Here is a 16,769-nt window from a genome sequence, read left to right on the forward strand (position 1 = left end):
ATCAAACAAGTTGAATGCAAGCGTACTGTTTTATTTGATTCTTTTTGCCATGTCTGAAGATCTTCTCCTTGCAGTTAAAGTATAAGGCCCTCAGGCTATATTTCTATATTTTTTTAGCTTCTAGTGGAATTGAGGGCATGAGGTACCTGTAACATGGGTACATACAGATGAAAAAAATATCTAGCCCTCGGAGTTAACTGATTTGCGTAATCACAGCCAGGTAACGGAAACACCAAATCAAATTCTAAGTTTTCTGATTCAGTATACAGTAGGCATCCAACTTCATTGCAGAATTCCTCCTAAGAGAGGGAGTTTGACCTTAATTCTCAGCTGCTTTCCGGCTCACCTCTCTGGACAGAATATTTCATGAGGTAGAGCAGGCTATTTCAACTCCAAACAGCTTTACTGATTGGAGAATGAACCTTTTGATAGAGGAGATGGACATTAGAGATAAATCTTATCGGTACATAGCATCACTAGGGGCTTTTCTGATTGGTTAGGAAATCCACTCCAATGAAGACATAGAACAAAAGCTTATTCACTTTTAGGCAGAAGCTAATCAGTAACACCACTATCACCAGCTGCATCTCAGTGTTGGGGCATTTGCAGCACATTAGTCCTTGGGGCAATTAAAATGTAACAACAAGCAACATCTCCTCTTTGTATAGAACAAAGCCTGGCAGAGTATGTAGTCAATGCATGTTCACTGATTTTGATTGCATTGCTCTCTGGAATCATAACATTTCTAATATGCTTATATACTCATTCAAGGAAATATAATATAGAAACATTAGAGGGAAGTTGTGGGATGAATAGTTTCCACTTAGGAGGACCACAGAGATGCTGCAATTTTGGGGAAGAATTGAGTTTTAGTGACGGAGGGGAACAAATAGAACCTATTGGGGAAGAAGATCAGGATGGGATAATTTTGTTTACCAACAGCCTGTATTCCTGAAGATGTATAAGGATTAAAAACGGAAGTAGATTTTAGGTATCAGACCATATATCATACACCTCACATGTAGTACCTTCTGTGGTCATTGAAGCAAGCCCATGAAGTATTGATTTCTAGCCTATAAAGCTAGAAAATACATTGCAGGCTGGGTGCAGTGGCCTGTAATCCTGGCACTTTGGGAGGCTGAGGCAGGTGGATCACTTGAGGTCAGGAGTTCAAGACCAGCCTGGCTGACATGGTGAAATCCCAACTCTACTGAAAATACAAAAATTAGCTAGGCATGGTGGCATGTGCCTATAGTCTCAGCTACTAAGGAAGCCGAGGCAGGAGAATTGCTTGGACCTGGTAGGAGGAGGTTGCAGTGAGCTGATATCACACCATTGTACTTCAAATTAAAAAAAAAAAAAAAATTGCAAAAAAAAAAAACCACCTAGAATTCACAAACAAGTCTTTCTCACGTGAAAACTCTTGATCTCACAGTTTATCCTGCCAATAATGAAATACAAGACAATATTCAGATAAGCTCGTAAAAATGTATGTCAGTTATACTTAATAAAGTGATTTTCTAAAAGTATATAGGGGTGTGTTCTGAATTTAAGAGTTGAAGTGAAATTTTTAAGAGAAGAAGATTAAAATGGAAGTCCAGCAGGGTTAAATACCTCTCAAGGTTCAAATGGCTCAGCCCAAGGCTGCCTATCAGCAAAGGCCAAAACTCTGAAATGGTCCTCCAGGGAGTCCTATGAATACTGGTGAGTTGTATAGGTTTTCTTCAAGATACCCCTCCCTAGCTGGATGGAAATGGGGAGCAATTAATTTGAGAAAGTTCAATCTGGGTAATGGGCATGAGGAAGCTTTGGGTCCCACATGTACTGTGAGAAGTTTGAAAAGACCAAAACTCTGAGGTTTCCTCATCAATTACAGAGAAAAGAAAGAAGAGCTCTGGCTACAAGCTCAAATTCGGTAGATTCTAACCCTGGCTGTGTTTTAACCCTTGAATCTGCTGGAGAGAATAAATACTGTTTTGGTGTTTCAGTCTCAAATATTCTGATTTTAATTTGTCTATAGTGAAGGAAAAGCTCAGATTTTTGATTTTCGTTGTTGTTTGTGTTTTTCCCCCTTAGTGATTAGCTTTGAAAGCTAAATTGGAGAACAATTCATAATTATTTCCCTCATTGTGAATGGGAAGGTAAGTTTATGAGCTATTTCAGAACCCCAAGAAAAGCATGAATACAATCATTGAACTATAAAGTCTGGAATTGTGATAACTTTAAATATCTCAAAACTACATTAAAAACCCCAAAACTCGAACAGACAATTCTACATTGCAAAAACCACATAAGAAAAAGCATTACAATTTTAAAGAAGAAATCAGTCTAAATGTCACTTTTGAGAAGAACATTCTGGTTTGGGTCAAAGAGATAAGCAGTTTTATTAACCTGTATGTAAAGTTTAGAAAATTAGACAAAGGTAACGTCAAAGGTACATAACCAAAGGAGGAAACCCTATTCTTCTAAAATATTGATATTTTCCTTTGTCTTCTTGTGTTACTTGATTAGAAAACTTTTAACCTTTCTACTGTGTATTGTGATAACAGAAATGAAAAAAAGTAGTTAAGGGAATGCTTGTAAGTTACAGACAGAGAAAAGAACTTAACAGCTGGTTTGGTAAAAGACAATTTTCAAAACATACATTTATTTTTACTGTACAGCAAACCATTTTAGGGACTAAAATCCCTTGTTGTTAATAAGATATAGAAGGCACATTCTAGCTGTTCTATCTCTAAGCATGTGGCAAAATTTGGATGTTTTTTAAAAACATTTTGCAATGCAAGGCAGAAATAATAAGGTTCAGCCTTCTACTAAGATTATCAGTTTACCCATTTGGTTATTGAAGGCTCAATTTTGGCAAATCACCACACCACAAGATAGACAGAGGCTTTAGTAGTAAGTACGTACATTTGCAGCTACTACGTTAAATTTAGTAAATCCCTGAAAATTAATATGTTCTGCCTGCTGAGAGAAAGCTCAACCAAGATATTTGCAGACACTTGGCATTGTTCACTTTGAGAAGCTCTACTAACCAAGCATTTGCCAGCTTTATTAATTCTTCCTGACTGTTGAGTTTTCCCAATTGTTTATTTGTTCACTACCATTAGCAGATTTCTTTATAAATCCTCTCAATGCTGCCATATGTTGCCGCCTACCATCAGTCATGAGTGGACTGGAGCAGCCAGCAGAGGAAATTGAATTATGGTAGAATTGAGGAAAAATGTAACTATTTCTTTCTTACTGAAATACAGTTTGTTCTTTTCAGCTGGTGATATGGAATTAAGAATTGTGCAATGAAACAACTGTGGTACCCATCCAAATGAACTGTCCACTTTTTATAGAAGTTAAAGAAGAAAACATCTCATAGCTCATGTGCCAGCATTATAAGTCATTTTCAATGTGTTTCTTTATATTTTAATTCCAAATTGTAAATAAACTATATGTTTTGAAAATATTATTTTTTTGAAAATGTTTCTGAGTAAATCTTTAGGCAACTAGATTGCTTTGTTCTTACTGATTGTTTTAATAAGAAATCACCACAATTAAAAATTTTTCTTACAATCAAGAGAAATCTATTGAAGCATCTTCAATAACATTTATGATTACATATAAGATAATATTTTTTAAATACTAAGGCTGAGCATGGTGGCTTATCCCTGTAATCTTAGCTCTTTTGGAGGCTGAGGCAGGAGGATTCCTTAAGCCTAGGAGTTTGAGACCAGCTTGGGAAACATAGGGAGACCCTGTCTCTGTTAAAAAAATAAAAATCAAAAATTTAAATACTAAAATAATACAGATGGTGTTTGGAAATAACAGGTTACAAGGAAGAATTACCTGCTTGAAGACATAACATAATTTTACTGTAAAGATATACTCATTGTTTGGATTTTACATTCTAGATATTCAAAGAAATATCACTGTGGAAAAATACATTACCTTTTAATTCTTTTTCTGCCCCAAATTTGGTTTATTTTACTAGTTAATTTACACACGCCATCTATGTTGTTTTATTTCGTCAGTTAGTCCATATTTACTCTGTGCCTAGTAAGTCCAGGAGAGAGAATAGCAGGTGCTTTGAGTGGAAAGTACATTACACAAACATCAAGGATATGTGTGGACAGAGGAGCTAGCAAAGGGAAGCAAATAGGAGATAAAAATAAGAGATATCAGGGAAACAAAACTGGACTTTTACTCTAAATAAGGAGGGAAGCTAGTGGGCTAACATAACAGAAGGAAAAATTCATGTTTCAGGTGTATCTCTGGCTGCAATGTGGAAAATACTGACAAAGGAGGGATGAAGAAAAAAAAGGAAATGTGGAAGCAAGTTTGGCTTTAATTGAACAAGGTAAATAATGGTGGTGTGGTCCAGAGTAATACCGACAGGAGCAGGGGAAAGGGGACAGATTTAGGGTATACTTTGAAGGCAGAGCTATCAGAATTTGCTGATTGACTGGATTGTGAGGAAAAGAGAGTAGTCAAGGATACTTCCCAGGCTCTTGGTCTCAGGAGCTATAAGTGTTGAATTACCATTTACGAGATGATGAAGACAAGAGAAGGAGGTTTAGGAGCAAAATGAGGACTTTGTTTTCAACCATGTTGATTATAAGATGTTTATTATGGAGCCAAATGAATCTTTCAGATAGTCAGCTTCATATAAGAGTAGACTTTAGAGAGCAACCTAGCTTTACCGTATAAATGTGGGAGTTATCAGCATGGAGATAAAATTCACAGATACGAAATGAAATGATACAATTTACAAAATGAGTATAGATATGAAAGAAGTTCGTGAAGTAAGCCATAGAGCATTTCAAGGGTGAAAGGTTGAGGAGAAGACTGAAGTTCAACAAAGGGGAACTAGGTGAAACAGATGGTGAGGTAGGGAAGAGCCTATCCAATAATTATTTGAGACCAAGTGAAGGAAGTATTTCAAGAAACAAAAACCAGTAAATGACTCCAAATTTTGACAACGGTTGAGTACCACAGGGGTGAGGATTAGATTGAACTAGATTGGATCAGATTAGAGTAGACAATTTGGAGGTTACTGGTGATTTGGAGAAAGCCGTTTCGATGGAATGGTGGAGACAAAAGTTGGGTTGGACTAAATCCAAATGAAAATGAGAGGAGAGGACGCAAATAAGAAAAGTATAAATCACCCTTTGAGGATTGTGAACCCAAAAGTATCTGAGATAGGTCTCCATCAATTTAGAAAGTTCATTTTTCCAGGGTTAAGGATGTGTCCATGACAGCCTCAGGAGGTTCTAACAACATCTACCCAAGGTAGTCAAGGCACAGCTTGGTCTTGTACATTATAAGGAGACCTAAAACATCAATCAATATGTGTAAGATGTACCTTGGTACAGAAAGACAGGACAACTCATAGCAGGGTAAATTATAGGTACGTATAGGATTTATTTAAATTAAGATAATGAAGAAAGAAGTAGAAGATATAGTAAGAAAACGAAGAGAATTATGAGAGAAAAAATGATAATCGATGATACGTTTTTAAGTACAGATTATACACTACAGAAGGTAAATAGGTATTATAGGTAAATAAGATACAAAATTTTGCATTCTTTTGTGCCTTTGATCAGCCTTCCACTGAGTACACAATTTTCATGTTAGAGAGGGATAGACAAATAGTCACTTAATACCTTAGACTGGCTCAGTGAACCTGTATTTTTACATAACAATAGGACCGAAAAAGCAATCAGGTATGTATTTGCCTGAGGTGAGCAGAGGGATGACTAAGAGTTGTATCCTGTGTCCTGCAGCTGTGTAGATAAGCTGTCAATTTACGTTTCCAGGGTGAAATTCAACAGAATGATTTCAGGGTAAATATCTTGAGGTCCACAGGGAATTTCCTTGTAGACAAATTGTGAAGGAGGTATGTAGCTTTAAAAATATATATATTTGTAGCTATTTTATTTAGCAATAAAATGAGAGCCAGTTTTCCTGATGAAGTTCCCAGCTTGACTTTTCCCTTTGACTTAGTGACGTTGGGTTTCCAAGATTTATTTTCTTTTCACAGGAGTTTGTCTGCATAGAAGAGAAGGGAAATGGGATCAACACATGGATGGAGGAATTGTGGGCAGATGAAAACATGAATGGGCTGGTTTTTTGTTTGTTTGCTTGCTTGTTTGTTTTTTAAGGATTTAGGATATTGTATGATTGGGGAAAAGGAGTATAGCATTAAAACTGGTATAGCATTAAAACTGTTGAATAAAGAGAAATACAGAAGAATTATTGGAGCAAACTCCTTGAGTAGGAGGAGTAGATGAGTCTTAGTGCACATATGTTGGCACAGATCACTGTGAATAGCATAACCATTCACCCAAGGTGATAGTAGGAAAGGCAGAGTGTATGTGCTCAGATGCCTGTAGGGAGATATGTCTGATAAAAGCTCGTTATTGTTCTCTTCTTACTGTTTCAAGTTTTCTTAAATATCTAGAAAGCAAAGCCAACCAGCTAGTAATGAAGAGAACATAATTGACAGGAAATACGTAGAGAAGTAAAAAAATACGAAATGTTCACGTAAAACATTAATACTTGAAGTACAGAATTTGTAGCACCAGATTCTAGAAAGGTAGAGCTACTCAGGAAAAAACCTTTACATATATGCATAGAGAGCATCTTGAATGATTCACTGATTATTAATCTGTGCATATGTAAAGTGAAATTCCATGATATTGAGTAAAGAACAACTTTCAGGGAAAGAACAATTATAGGGGAACTATAAGCTAAATAATCAACAGAACACACTAAAAGCCAATAAATGTTCAAATTCTCACTAGCCAGAGTGAAGAAACCTTGTTGAATATAAGAGAACTGCAGCTGAAAACACAGGAAGATCATGCCTTTCTTGTGGGGTTAAATTAGCTCAACTGTATAGATTACGATAGATCGCCTTTTAATCACTTCTTAAAAATATTGAAAGCTCAAACTTACCTGCCAAAAACTTAATTGAGTGCAATAACAAAGTCCAAGACTCTTCAAAAGAAAACAACAAAAGTCAACATTTAACAATGTAAAGTACACAATGACCATAAACCAATAGAAAATACTACATATACATAAACAGAAAACTGTGACCAATATTCATCAGAGGACAAAAAGGGAAAGACAAAAAAAATAACAGAGATAAGAGTTAACTGACAAGGGCATTAAAATAGCAATTATAAGTATATATGCTCAAGGATTTATTTAAATTAATGTAATGAGGAAAGAAGTAGAAGATATAATAAGAAACCAAAGATAACTATGAAAGAAAAAATGATAATCTATGGTATGTTTTTAAGTACAGATTATATACTACAGAAGAAAACAAAACAATCTAAAGTCATAGCAATAGAATATATCCTGAATGGAGCACAGAGAAGAAAGACTGAGAAAAAAAAAAAAAAGATTCAATGATTTAATGACTGTGCGAAAATGTTATGTGTCATACATGTTTGTAACTTGAATCCCAGATTGTGAGCGTATGTGTGTAGTTCATTTTCACATTGCTACAAAGAATGATCTGAGACTGGGTTATTTATAAAGAAAAGAGGTTTAATTTATTCACAGTTCTGCATGGCTGGGGAGGTCTCAGGAAACTTACAATCATGGAGGAAGGCACACGGGAATCAAAGCGCATCTTGTATGGCAGCAGGAGAGAGAAAGAGAGGGAGAAAGTGCTACACTTTTAAACCATCAGATATCATGAGAACTCACTCACTATGAGGAGAACAGCATAGGGGAAACCACCCCCATGATCCAATCACCTCCTACCAGGTTCGTCCATAACACTGGGGATTACAATTTGAAATGAGATTTGGGTGCGGACACAGAGTCACACCATATTAGTAGGGATCAGGAAAAAAAAAATGTTTGAAGAAATAATGACCAAAATTTTTCCAATTTTGGTAAAAACTATAAACCCACAGATATAATAATCTTAATGATTCCCAAGTTCAATAAACAAAGCAAACCAAACACATGCACAATATAATCAACTTTCTGAAACCACCAATAAAAATAATAATATTTAAAGCTGCTAACAATACCAACACATTACATAGAAAATAAAGAATAACTTCTCAGAAATCATGCAAGCAAAAAGATGGAGGAATGATCTTTTAAAAAAATCTCAATTTAAAAAATCCTATAAACCTAGAATTCTATATTCAGTGAAAATATTCCTCAAAAACAAAGGCAAGATAAAGAATGTTTCAGATGGTTAAAAGATGAGAGAACTTACCATCAACAGGACTGGACTTTCAGAAATATTAAAGAAAGCTCTTCAGGCAGAAGAAAAACAACACCAGGTGAAGACTTGAATATACAGAGGAATGCAGAGTACTGGAGATGATAAATGTGTGGGTAAATATAAAACACATTTTTATTATAATTAATTTTTAAAAATACAACGGAGAGTTTAAAGTAAAACTAGAATAATACAGTTTGGTGTATTTAAATGTATGCATAAGTAAAGGGTATGAGAGGTAAACAGAGGGAAGAAGAGGAAAAGTAAATCCAATTAAATTTCTATAAGTTCCTGTATTATATCTGAAATAGTACAATATTAGTGAATATTGACTGTAATCAGTTAATTTTGGGTATTGTAGGACACAGAGTAGCCCTTAAAGAAACAGTGGTGAGTAGACAAAAATTTTAAAAGTTCAATTAATTGTGAAGAATGATGGTAAAGCAAAGACAAAAAATAACAGATGAGACAAACAGAAAATGTCAACATGGTAGATTTAAACTCCCAAACATAAATACTTATATTAAATTCAAATGATCTAAATACATCAATTAAAAGGTACATCTTATCAGATTAAACAAGGCAAGGTAGAAGTGTTTGCTGTCTAAAGGATACATTTTAAATAACAAGGGGAGTTAAAAATAAAATGATAAAAATATATATTATGCCGTTCGCTAATCGAAGGAATATGAGTTGTGAGATAACTATCAGAAAAGTAGTCTTCAGGACAAAGAATTATACCAGAGATAAAAGTGAGTCATTCCATAATGATAAGAGTCAATTCATGTAGAAGACATTACAATCTTAAGTGTCTAAAATACTGGAAACAAACTGACAGAACTGAAAGGAGAAAGAGACAAATTTACAATTGTAGTTGGAGATGTTAATGCTCCTCTCAGCAACTAATACTGACAGAACAAAAAGATTAAAATGAATAAGGATAGAGAAGACATGAACAACACTATCGACCAAGTGGTCCTAACTGACCTTTATAAAATACTCCATCCACTCTATTGGGTTAAATAGTGTCCCCACCCAAATTAATGTCCACCTGGAACCTCAGGATATGTATTTATTTGGAATAAGGATCTTTGCAGATATAATTATGATAATGATCTCGAGATGTGATCATCCTGGATTGAGGTGGACTCAGATCCAACGATATCATCCTTATAAAGACTGAAACAGAGGAGATACAAAGAAAGTGACAAAAATATCAAGGCATAGCTTGGAACATGTTTATGGTTTGTAGGGAAACCAGAGATTATCTCTACTTCCTCCTTTTAGCTCTTAGTGGGCTCTTCAGCTGGATCTGAAAACCAAATTGACTTCGGGAAGATTAACAAGAGAAAAGTATACAGAGTTTATTAGTTTTACACGTACTGGGGATTTTCACAAAAGAGTGAAGATCGATGAAGTGGTCAAAGCAAGATTCTTTTATGCTTTTCAGAAAAAAAAGTACTATAAATTTGAGAAGAAATGGGAGGACAAATAATACCTGGCTAAGGGAGTCAATTTCTAGGGGAATCACTAGGAGATATATGGGGGAAGTGTAAAACAGGTGGAAGATAAGAGTTATTCTATTAAGCATACTTATTTAGGTCCATTGCAGCCCCCAATTCCCAGTCTCTGGTAAGAAGGGCTATTTTCTTACCCTGGTATGGCAAGGGTACCCCTCCTACAGGAATCTGTTTGGTTGGCTGCAAGTAGGAAGAGACAAGTCAGTTAGACCTTTCTCAAACTATAATTTCTCCAATGTTTCAATGCAAAATAAGAAGTACACCAATATGGCATATTTTAGGATGGCACATTCTTTACTGCTTAAGTTTCTAAAAACCAAGGAACACCAAGAATCATTGATGGCCACTGAAGCTAAGAAAGAGGAATTGGAATGGATTCTCCCACAGAGTCTAGAAAAGGAACGAAACTGCCAAAACTTGATTTCAGACTTCTGGCCTCCGGATCTGTAAGAGAATACATTTCTGTTGCTTTAAGTAGCTTAATTTGTTGTAATTTATTACAACAGTCCGAAGAAACTAGTACACCCACCGAATGACAGTGTAATACCCGTTCTCATTCTTTTCTTCAACTTTTACTTTAAGTTCTGGGGTATATGTGCCAGATATGCACGTTCGTTGCATAGGTAACAGCTATTCTTTCTGATGCTCTCCCTCATGAAATCTTCGCCCATGCCTATGTCCTGAGTGGTATTGCCTAGATTTTCTTCTAGGGTTTTTATAGTGTGGGCTTTACATTTATGTTTTCAATCCATCCTGAGTTAATTTTTGTATAAGGCATAAGGAAGGGGTCCAGTTTCAAATTTCTGCATATGACTAGCTAGTTCTCCCAGCACCATTTATTAAATAGGGACTCCTTTCCCCATTGCATGTTTTTGTCAGATTTGTTGAAGATCAGATTGTTGTAGGTGTGCGGTCTTATTTCTGAGTTCTTTATTCTATTCCATTTGTCTATGTGCCTGTTTTTGTGCCAGTATCATACTTTTTGGTTACTGTAGCCTTGTAGTATAGTTTGAAGTCGTAATACCAATTCTTTACAAATGCACATGTAACTTTCACTAAAATTGACAAGTTGATCATTCTAAACACATTGAGATCTTGTACAGAAACTTCCAGTGCGACGACAATATTAAATTAGAAATCAGCTACAGAAAAATGTTTTGAAGTTACAAGTGTTTTGAAACTAAACAAAAAACTCCTAAATAAATCATAGGTCAAGGAAGAAATCACAAGACAAACTAGAGACTACTTTGAACTGATGGAAAATAAAACCACAAAATCTTTGGGAGGCAATTATGATAGTGATTAAAGTTACAGTTGTATGTTTTGCTTTAAATGCTTTTATTTAAAAACAAGTCAAAAATTAGTAATCTAAAAATTAATAATAAGAAGCTAAAAGAATATTAGCAAATTAAATACAAACAAATGGAAGAAAAACAAAGTCAATGAAATAGATGCAGAAATCACAGAGAGAAAATCACAGGGGAAAAAAACCAATAAAACCAAAAGGTAGTTCTCTAAAAAGATCAAAAACATTTGGTGGGCATGGTCACTCAGACCTATAATCCCAGAGGTCTCTGATGGCTCAATTGGGAGGATCACTTGAGCCCAGAAATTCTACACTATGGTCAGTCGTGATCCTGCCATTGCACTCCAGTCTAGGTGACAGAGCAAGACCTTATCTCTTAAAAAGATTATATTCCTATATTATAATCATCATTTAAAAAAAACACAAATTACTAGTATTAGGAATAAAATAAGAGAGAGAAGTACATATGCCACAGACATTACCAGAACAATGAAGGAAAATTACAAGCAAATAATGAAAATAAACTTAACAATCTACATGAAATTGTCAAACTATTTGCAAGTCACAAATTACCAAAACAGACTCAAAATGAAATAAAAATGGCTGCATATCTATCAACAAAATTGACTTTATAATGAAAAATTGAATGTAAAGAAAACCTCAGACCTGTATAAAATTTGTAGAACATTGTTAGTAATAACAAATCTCACATTTAGAAAACCAAAGAGAACATACCAATTCATATGAAGTGTCTATCATTATTAATTATACTGATACCCAAACTTCAAAATCTAAAAAATGTATTTATACAAATAAGTGAGTGTAGTAAGTTCTCATAATAAAAGGTTAATATATTAAAAACACTTTTGTTTTTATGTACTAGCAATACAACTTTGAAGATAGAAACAAAAAATAAGAGCTATAACTGTATACACTTGAAGCTGTTAAACATTAAGAAAAACTAATCAAGATCCAAATAAATGGTGAAATGTAACATGATGATTCAAAACAGTCACTTCTTGTCAAATCAAGTTATCAAGCCAATGAGTCCCAATTAAAAATTTCATGGTAATTTTTCTAAAAATTGACGAGCTGATCCTAAAATTTATACAGAAATTCAAATATAATAGAATAACCAAAATAGGGGCTAAAAAGAAAATTGTTGGATTACAGGATTTACAATAAAGCCACAGTAAAAAAATAATTTGGTATTCATGAATAGAAAGACATATAGATGAATGAAACAGGATAGGGAGTTTTGAAATAGATTCACGTATATGGTCAGTCAATTTTCACCAAAGGCGTAAAGTTTACACAATTGAGAAAGGATCATTTTTCAACAAATGATGCAGGAACAAATGGATATCCATTTATAAAAATGACCTTAGCCAATTGTTCATATTATACACAAAGAATAACCTAGAATTTATCACGCCATAAAAGCTAAACCTTCCTCTTAAAAGAAAAATATCAGGAAAAGTTTTGCAACTTTGTGTTAGAAAAATATTTTTCTTAATATGTTTTTTTCTATGTGGTAAAAAAATACATAACATAAAATGAACCACCTTAATCATTTTTAATCATGCAGTTCAGTGGTGTTAATTATATTCACATTGTATTGACACTGATCTCCAGAACATTTTTACTCTTGCAAATCTGAAACTCTATACCCATTAAACAATTCCCCTTTTTCCTCATCCTCCCAGCTCCTGGTAACCACCATTGATTTTGTTTTTGTTTTTGTTTCTGTTTTTGTTTTAAATGGAGTTTTACTCTATTGCCCAGGCTGGAGTGCAATGCCACGATCTTGGCTTACTGCAAACTCCTCCTCCCGGATTCAAGCAATTCTCCTGCCTCAGCCTCCTGAGTAGCTGGGATTACAGGCTCCCACCATGACACCCAGCTAATTTTTGTATTTTTAGTAGATGGGGTTTCACCATGTTGGACCAGGCTGGTCTTGAACTCCTGACCTCAGGTGATCTGCCCACCTAGGCCTCCCAAAGTGCTGGGATTACAGGCCTTGAGCCACCATGACCACCCACCATTGTTCTTTCTATTTCTATGAATTTCACTACATTAGATACTTTATATAAGTGGAATTATGCATATTTGTTTCCTTGTGAATGATTTATTTCATTTAGCATAATCCTCCTCCAGGTTCATCCACATTGTAGTATGTGATATAATTTTCTTCCTTTTTAAGGCTGAATAATAGTCCACTGTATGTATATATCACATTTTCTTTATTCATTAACTGATGGATATTTAGAATGTTTCCACTTCTTGTCTATTGTGAATTGTGCTTCTGTGAACCTGGGTATGCAAATATGTCTTTGGGATCTTGCCTTAAATTCTTTAGGGCAGGGGTTCCCACAGGGGTCTCCAACCTTGGGGCAATGGACTGGTACCAGTGTGTGGCCTGTTAGGAACTGGGTCACACAACAGGAAGTGAGTGGTGGGTGAGTGAGCATGACTATCTAAGCTCCCTCCCCTGTCAGAGCAGCGGCAGCATTAGATTCTCGTAGGAGCATGAATCCTATAGTGAACTGTGTATGCAAAGGATCTAGGTTGCACCCTGTTTATGAGAGTCTAACTAATGCTTGATGTTTTGAGATGGAATAGTTTCCTTCAACCATCCCCACTCCATCCATGGAAAAATTGTCTTCCATGGAACTGGTCCCTGGTTCCACAAAGGTTAGGGACTGCTGCTTTAGGGTATATATACTCAGAAGTGTGATTGCTGAATCATATAGTGTATTCATTCTTTCTCACACTGCTATAAAGTAATACCTGAGACTCAGTAATTCATAAAGTAAAGAGGTTTAATTGGCTCACTGTTCTGCAGGCTGTACAGGAAGCATGGCTAGGGAGGCCTCCGGCAACTAACAATCATGGCAGAAGATGAATGGGATGTGGAAGCTGGCACATCTTCATGTGGCCAGTGCAGAAGGAAGAGAGAGTGGGGAGGTGCTACACACTTTTAAACAAACAGATCTTGCAATAACTCACTCTTGCCATGACAAAACCAAGGCGGATGGTGTCAAACCATGAGAAACTGCCCCCATGATCCAATCACCTTCCATCCGGCCCCATTTCCAACATTGGGGATTACAATTCAACATGAGATTTGGGTGGGGACACAGATCCAAACCAAATCATATGGTAGGTCTATTTTTTAAAATTTTAGGAAGTGCTAGACTGCTTTTCATAGTGTTTGTATTATTTTACAATCCCACCAGAAGTGCACAAAGGCCCCAATTTCCTCCACATTCTTATGAACACTTTGTTTTACAATTTTCTGATAATGGCCATTCTTAAAGGATGTGAGGTGATATCCCTTTGTACTTTTCATTGGCATTTCTTTGATGACTAGTGATGTGGCACATCTTTTCTTATGCTTGTTGGCCACTTGTACATCATCTTTGTAGAAATGCCTATTCAAGCACTTTACCCATTTAAAAAAATTTTATTTTAAGTTCTGAGATACATGTGGAGAATGTACAGGTTTGTTACATAGATATACATGTGCCATGGTGGTTTGCTGCACCTGTCAACCCATCATCTAGGTTTTAAGCCCCACATGCACTAGGTATTTGTCCTAATGCTCTCCCAACCCTTTCCCCCCACCCCCTCCCAGGCCCGAGTGTGTGTTGTTCCCCTCCCTGTGTCCATGTGTTCTCAATGTTCAGCTCCCACTTATGTGTGAGAACATGCAGTGTTTGGTTTTCTATTCATATGTTAGTTTGCTGAGAATGATGGCTTCCAGCTTCATCCATGTCCCTGCAAAGACATTAACTCATTCTTTTTTATGATTGCATGGTATTCCATGGTGTATATGTGGCACATTTTCTTTATCCAGTTTATCATTGATGGGCATGTGGGTTGGTTCCAAGTCTTTACTGTAGTAAACAGTGCTGCAATAAACTTGTGTGCATGTGTCTTTATAGTAGGATGATTTATAATCTTTTGGGTATATACCCAGTAATGGGATTGCTGGGTCAAGTGATATCTCTGGTTCTAGATCCTTGAGGAAACTCCACACTGTTTTCCACAATGACTGAACTAATTTACACTCCCAGGTTATTCAACTTTTTGTTGAGTTGTAAGAGTTATGTATATATTCTAGAAATAAACCCTTTATCAGATATGTAACTTCTAAAATGTCTTTTTTCATTCCATATTTTGCTTTTCACTCTGTTGACTGTGTCCTTTGTGTACACATTTTTTTCAAGTTTGATGTAGTCTCATTTTGTCTATTTTTGGTTTTATTGCCTGTGCTTTTGGTGTCATATTCAAAATCATTGCCAAGTTCAATGTCATAGAGATTTTCTGTTTCCTTCTAGGAGTTTTGTAGTTTTAGGTTTTACAATAGTGTCTTTAATCCACTTTTTGTTAGTTTTTGTATGTTGTTAAACAAGGGTCCAGCTTTATTGTTTTACAGTTGATATTCAGTTTTCCTCACACCATTTGTTAAAGAGGCTGTCCTTTCTTTTACGAGCAGTCTTAAGATTCTTTTGTTGAAGGTTATTTGACATATATTTGAGGATTTATTCCTGAACTCTCCATTATATTTCATTGTTCTATTTATCTGTCTTTGCGCTTGTGTTACACTCTTTTTATTACTGCAACTCTGTAATATGTTTTGAAATTAGGAAATATGAACCTTTCAGTTTTATTCTTTTTCAAATGTTTTGGTATTTTGGGGTTCCTAGGATATTCCTTTAAAATTTTCAGTATGTATTCTTTATATGCCAGATATGACATTGAGATTTTGAAAAGGATTGTAGTGAATCTGTACATCTCTTTTTGTAGTATGGACAACTTAAGAATATTAACTTTTTCAACCCATAAACATAAAATGCTTTTCATTTATTTGTTTTCTTTAATTTATTTCAAAAATATTTTGTAATTTTAACATACGTGACTTATATCTCCTTGGTTAGATTTTTATTCCTAAATATTTTATAATTTAAGATCCTATTGCACATGAAATTGCTTTCTAAATTACATTTTTGGAAAGTTAATTTTAGTGTATAAAAAGAACTGATTTCCATGTTGATTTTGTATCCTGCAACTTTACTGAGTAAATTTATTAGTCCTAACAGGTTTTTTATTTTTATTTTTAATCTTTAGAACTTTCTACATGTAAGGCTATGTCATCCATGAAGACAGATAATTTAACTTCTTTTTTCCAATTTGGGTATCTTGTATTTCTTTTTATTGCCTAATATTTCTGGCCAGAGTCTCTAGCATTATATTGAAAAGAAATGGCAAGAACCAGGATCCTTGACTTGTTCCAGAACATAGAAAAAAGCTTTCAGACTTTCTTGCATTAACTGTGATGTTAGCTGTGAGTTTTTCAGAAATGACCTTTATTACGTTGAGGTATTTTCCTTCTATTCTTAATTAGCTTGAAAGATTTTATAAAATGTTTTTCAATTTTTTCAAATGTTTTTTCTGCATCAGTTGAGATTCTCATGTAGACTTTTTCTCCATTCTGTTAATGTGCTGTGTTACCCCAATTGTTGAACCATCTTTGAATTCTAGGAATAAACCTATACTTTCACAGCTCCAGCTACTCCATACACAAACACTTTAAGTTATCAATGTCAAAAATTACATCTTTATGTATTATATATCCATGAACATAGATGTAAATTTATTTTTTTATCATTTAAATTCTAGTCATCAAAATTAC

Source organism: Papio anubis, chromosome 5, assembly GCF_008728515.1.
Source record: "Papio anubis isolate 15944 chromosome 5, Panubis1.0, whole genome shotgun sequence".
Classification (NCBI taxonomy): domain Eukaryota; kingdom Metazoa; phylum Chordata; class Mammalia; order Primates; family Cercopithecidae; genus Papio; species Papio anubis.